Consider the following 5907-nt stretch of genomic DNA (forward strand, 5'->3'; position numbering starts at 1 on the left):
GAATAAAGAAAGAAGAATAAAGAAAGAAGAATAAAGAATAAAGAATAAAGAATGAAGAATAAAGAAAGAAGAATAAAGAAAGAAGAATAAAGAATAAAGAATAAAGAAAGAAGAATAAAGAAAGAAAAATAAAGAATAAAGAAAGAAGAATAGAGAAAGAAGAATAAAGAATAAAGAAAGAAGAATAAAGAAAGAAGAATAAAGAAAGAAGAATAAAGAATAAAGAATAAAGAAAGAAGAATAAAGAATAAAGAAAGAAGAATAAAGAAAGAAGAAAGAAGAAAGAAGAATAAAGAAAGAAGAATAAAGAATAAAGAAAGAAAAATAAAGAATAAAGAAAGAAGAATAGAGAAAGAAGAATAAAATATAAAGAAAGAAGAATAAAGAAAGAAGAATAAAGAATAAAGAAAGAAGAAGAAAGAATAAAGAATAAAGAAAGAAGAATAAAGAATAAAGAATAAAGAATAAAGAATAAAGAAAGAAGAATAGAGAAAGAAGAATAAAGAATAAAGAAAGAAGAATAAAGAAAGAAAAATAAAGAATAAAGAAAGAAGAATAAAGAAAGAAAAATAAAGAATAAAGAAAGAAGAATAAAGAATAAAGAAAGAAGAATAAAGAAAGAAAAATGAAGAATAAAGAAAGAAGAATAGAGAAAGAAGAATAAAGAATAAAGAAAGAAGAATAAAGAAAGAAGAATAAAGAAAGAAGAATAAAGAATAAAGAATAAAGAAAGAAGAATAAAGAAAGAAGAATAAAGAATAAAGAATAAAGAAAGAAGAATAAAGAAAGAAAAAGAAAGAATAAAGAAAGAAAAAGAAAGAATAAAGAAAGAAGAATAGAGAAAGAAGAATAAAGAATAAAGAAAGAAGAATAAAGAAAGAAGAATAAAGAAAGAAGAATAAAGAATAAAGAATAAAGAAAGAAGAATAAAGAAAGAAGAATAAAGAAAGAAGAATAAAGAATAAAGAATAAAGAAAGAAGAATAAAGAAAGAAGAATAAAGAATAAAGAATAAAGAAAGAAGAATAAAGAAAGAAAAAGAAAGAATAAAGAAAGAAAAAGAAAGAATAAAGAAAGAAGAATAGAGAAAGAAGAATAAAGAATAAAGAAAGAAGAATAAAGAAAGAAGAATAAAGAAAGAAGAATAAAGAATAAAGAATAAAGAAAGAAGAATAAAGAAAGAAGAATAAAGAAAGAAGAATAAAGAAAGAAGAATAAAGAATAAAGAATAAAGAAAGAAGAATAAAGAAAGAAGAATAAAGAATAAAGAAAGAAGAATAAAGAAAGAAGAATAAAGAATAAAGAAAGAAGAATAAAGAAAGAAAAAGAAAGAATAAAGAAAGAAAAATAAGGAATAAAGAATAAAGAAAGAAGAATAAAGAAAGAAGAATAAAGAATAAAGAAAGAAGAATAAAGAATAAAGAAAGAAGAATAAAGAAAGAAGAATAAAGAATAAAGAATAAATAAAGAAGAATAAAGAATAAAGAAAGAAGAATAAAGAATAAAGAAAGAAGAATAAAGAAAGAAAAATAAAGAATAAAGAAAGAAGAATAGAGAAAGAAGAATAAAGAAAGAAGAATAAAGAAGAAAGAATAAAGAATAAAGAAAGAAGAATAAAGAAAGAAGAATAAAGAATAAAGAATAAAGAAAGAAGAATAAAGAAAGAAGAATAAAGAATAAAGAAAGAAGAATAAAGAAAGAAGAATAAAGAATAAAGAAAGAAGAATAAAGAAAGAAGAATAAAGAGATAAAATAAAGAATAAAGAAAGAAAAATAAAGAATAAAGAAAGAAGAATAGAGAAAGAAGAATAAAATATAAAGAAAGAAGAATAAAGAAAGAAGAATAAAGAATAAAGAAAGAAGAATAAAGAATAAAGAAAGAAGAATAAAGAAAGAAGAATAAAGAATAAAGAATAAATAAAGAAGAATAAAGAATAAAGAAAGAAGAATAAAGAATAAAGAAAGAAGAATAAAGAAAGAAAAATAAAGAATAAAGAAAGAAGAATAGAGAAAGAAGAATAAAGAAAGAAGAATAAAGAAGAAAGAAGAAAGAAGAAAGAAAGAAGAATAAAGAAAGAAGAATAAAGAATAAAGAATAAAGAAAGAAGAATAAAGAAAGAAGAATAAAGAATAAAGAAAGAAGAATAAAGAAAGAAGAATAAAGAAAGAAGAATAAAGAATAAAGAAAGAAGAATAAAGAAAGAAGAATAAAGAAAGAAAAATAAAGAATAAAGAAAGAAAAATAAAGAATAAAGAAAGAAGAATAGAGAAAGAAGAATAAAATATAAAGAAAGAAGAATAAAGAAAGAAGAATAAAGAATAAAGAAAGAAGAAGAAAGAATAAAGAATAAAGAAAGAAGAATAAAGAATAAAGAATAAAGAAAGAAGAATAGAGAAAGAAGAATAAAGAATAAAGAAAGAAGAATAAAGAAAGAAAAAGAAAGAATAAAGAAAGAAGAATAAAGAAAGAAAAATAAAGAATAAAGAAAGAAGAATAAAGAATAAAGAAAGAAGAATAAAGAAAGAAAAATAAAGAATAAAGAAAGAAGAATAGAGAAAGAAGAATAAAGAATAAAGAAAGAAGAATAAAGAAAGAAGAATAAAGAAAGAAGAATAAAGAATAAAGAAAGAAGAATAAAGAAAGAAGAATAAAGAATAAAGAAAGAAGAATAAAGAAAGAAAAATAAAGAATAAAGAAAGAAAAATAAAGAATAAAGAATAAAGAAAGAAGAATACAGAAAGAAGAATAAAGAATAAAGAAAGAAGAATAAAGAAAGAATAAAGAAAGAAGAATAAAGAATAAAGAATAAAGAAAGAAGAATAAAGAAAGAATAAAGAAAGAAAAATAAAGAATAAAGAAAGAAGAATAGAGAAAGAAGAATAAAGAATAAAGAAAGAAGAATAAAGAAAGAAGAATAAAGAAAGAAAAATAAAGAATAAAGAAAGAAGAATAGAGAAAGAAGAATAAAGAATAAAGAAAGAAGAATAAAGAAAGAAGAATAAAGAATAAAGAAAGAAGAATAAAGAAAGAAGAATAAAGAATAAAGAATAAAGAAAGAAGAATAAAGAAAGAAAAATAAAGAATAAAGAAAGAAAAATAAGGAATAAAGAATAAAGAAAGAAGAATAGAGAAAGAAGAATAAAGAATAAAGAAAGAAGAATAAAGAAAGAAGAATAAAGAATAAAGAAAGAAGAATAAAGAATAAAGAAAGAAGAATAAAGAAAGAAGAATAAAGAAAGAAGAATAAAGAAAGAAAAATAAAGAATAAAGAATAAAGAAAGAAGAATACAGAAAGAAGAATAAAGAATAAAGAAAGAAGAATAAAGAAAGAATAAAGAAAGAAGAATAAAGAATAAAGAAAGAAGAATAAAGAATAAAGAATAAAGAATAAAGAAAGAAGAATAAAGAATAAAGAAAGAAGAATAAAGACAGAAGAATAAAGAATAAAGAATAAAGAAAGAAGAATAAAGAATAAAGAATAAAGAATAAAGAAAGAAGAATAAAGAATAAAGAAAGAAGAATAAAGAAAGAAGAATAAAGAATAAAGAATAAAGAAAGAAGAATAAAGAATAAAGAAAGAAGAATAAAGAATAAAGAATAAAGAAAGAAGAATAAAGAAAGAAGAATAAAGAAGAAAGAATAAAGAAAGAAGAATAAAGAAGAAAGAAGAAAGAAGAAAGAAAGAAGAATAAAGAATAAAGAAAGAAGAATAAAGAAAGAAGAATAAAGAAAGAAGAATAAAGAATAAAGAAAGAAGAATAAAGAAAGAAAAATAAAGAATAAAGAAAGAAAAATAAAGAATAAAGAATAAAGAAAGAAGAATACAGAAAGAAGAATAAAGAATAAAGAAAGAAGAATAAAGAAAGAATAAAGAAAGAAGAATAAAGAATAAAGAAAGAAGAATAAAGAATAAAGAATAAAGAAAGAAGAAAGAAGAAAGAAGAAAGAAAGAAGAATAAAAAATAAAGAAAGAAGAATAAAGAATAAAGAAAGAAGAATAAAGAAAGAAGAATAAAGAATAAAGAAAGAAGAATAAAGAAAGAAGAATAAAGAATAAAGAAAGAAGAATAAAGAATAAAGAAAGAAGAATAAAGAAAGAAGAATAAAGAATAAAGACAGAAGAATAAAGAAAGAAGAATAAAGAATAAAGAAAGAAGAATAAAGAAAGAAAAATAAAGAATAAAGAAAGAAAAATAAAGAATAAAGAATAAAGAAAGAAGAATACAGAAAGAAGAATAAAGAATAAAGAAAGAAGAATAAAGAAAGAAGAAAGAAAGAAGAAAGAAAGAAGAAAGAAAGAAGAAAGAAGAATAAAGAATAAAGAATAAAGAATAAAGAAAGAAGAATAAAGAAGAAAGAAAGAAGAATAAAGAAAGAAGAATAAAGAATAAAGAATAAAGAAAGAAGAATAAAGAATAAAGAATAAAGAAAGAAGAATAAAGAATAAAGAAAGAAGAATAAAGAAAGAAGAATAAAGAATAAAGAATAAAGAAAGAAGAATAAAGAAAGAAAAATAAAGAATAAAGAAAGAAGAATAGAGAAAGAAGAATAAAGAAAGAAGAATAAAGAATAAAGAAAGAAGAATAAAGAATAAAGAAAGAAGAATAAAGAAATAATAAAGAATAAAGAATAAAGAAAGAAGAATAAAGAAAGAAGAATAAAGAAGGAAGAATAAAGAATAAAGAAAGAAGAATAAAGAAAGAAGAATAAAGAAAGAAGAATAAAGAATAAAGAAAGAATAATAAAGAAAGAATAAAGAAAGAAGAATAAAGAAAGAAAAATAAAGAAAGAATAAAGAATAAAGAAAGAAGAATAAAGAAGAAAGAAAGAAGAAGAATAAAGAATAAAGAATAAAGAAAGAAGAATAAAGAATAAAGAAAGAAGAATAAAGAATAAAGAATAAAGAAAGAAGAATAAAGAATAAAGAAAGAAGAATAAAGAATAAAGAAAGAAGAATAAAGAAAGAAGAATAAAGAATAAAGAATAAAGAAAGAAGAATAAAGAAAGAAGAATAAAGAATAAAGAAAGAAGAATAAAGAATAAAGAATAAAGAAAGAAGAATAAAGAATAAAGAATAAAGAATGAGTGCAGACAACGAGAACTCATAGCTGCAAGTCTGACGGGGCCCGTAACAAATCATCAATGGGGGCCCCTCTAACCAGCGTTCATCGCCCCCCTGCCTGTCAGGGTCCCGATGCTTTCTCCCCCTCTTACCTCTCTCTCTTTTCTCTCTCTCTTTCTCTCTCTCTTTCTCTCTCTCTTTTCTCCCCCTTACCTCTCTCTCTTTTCTCTCTCCCTTTCTCTCTCACCTCTCTCTTTTCTCTCTCTTTTCTCTCTCTTACCTCTCTCTTTTCTCTCTCTCTCTTTTCTCCCCCTCTTTCCTCTCTCTCTTTTCTCTCTCTCTTTCTCTCTCTCCTTTCTCCCCCTCGTTCCTCTCTCTTCTCTCTCTCTCTTTCTCTCTCTCCTTTCTCCCCGTCTTTCCTCTCTCTCTTCTCTCTCTCTCTTTCTTTTCTCTCTCTCTTACCTCTCTCTTTTCTCTCTCTCTATTTCTCTCTCTCTTCTCTCTCTCTCTTTTCTCTCTCTCTTACCTCTCTCTTTTCTCTCTCTCTCTTTTCTCCCCCTCTTACCTCTCTCTTCTCTCTCTCTTTTCTCTTTCTCTTACCTCTCTCTTTTCTCTCTCTTCTCTCTTTTCTCTCTCTCTTTCTTTTCTCTCTCTCTTACCTCTCTCTTTTCTCTCTCTCTATTTCTCTCTCTCTTCTCTCTCTCTCTTTTCTCTCTCTTACCTCTCTCTTTTCTCTCTCTTTTCTCCCCCTCTTACCTCTCTCTTCTCTCTCTCTCTTTTCTCTCTCTCTTACCTCTCTCTTTTCTCTCTCTCTTTTCTCTCTCTCTTTTCTCCCCCTCTTTCCT

This window comes from Labrus mixtus, chromosome 20 (assembly GCF_963584025.1).
Source record: "Labrus mixtus chromosome 20, fLabMix1.1, whole genome shotgun sequence".
Taxonomy (NCBI): domain Eukaryota; kingdom Metazoa; phylum Chordata; class Actinopteri; order Labriformes; family Labridae; genus Labrus; species Labrus mixtus.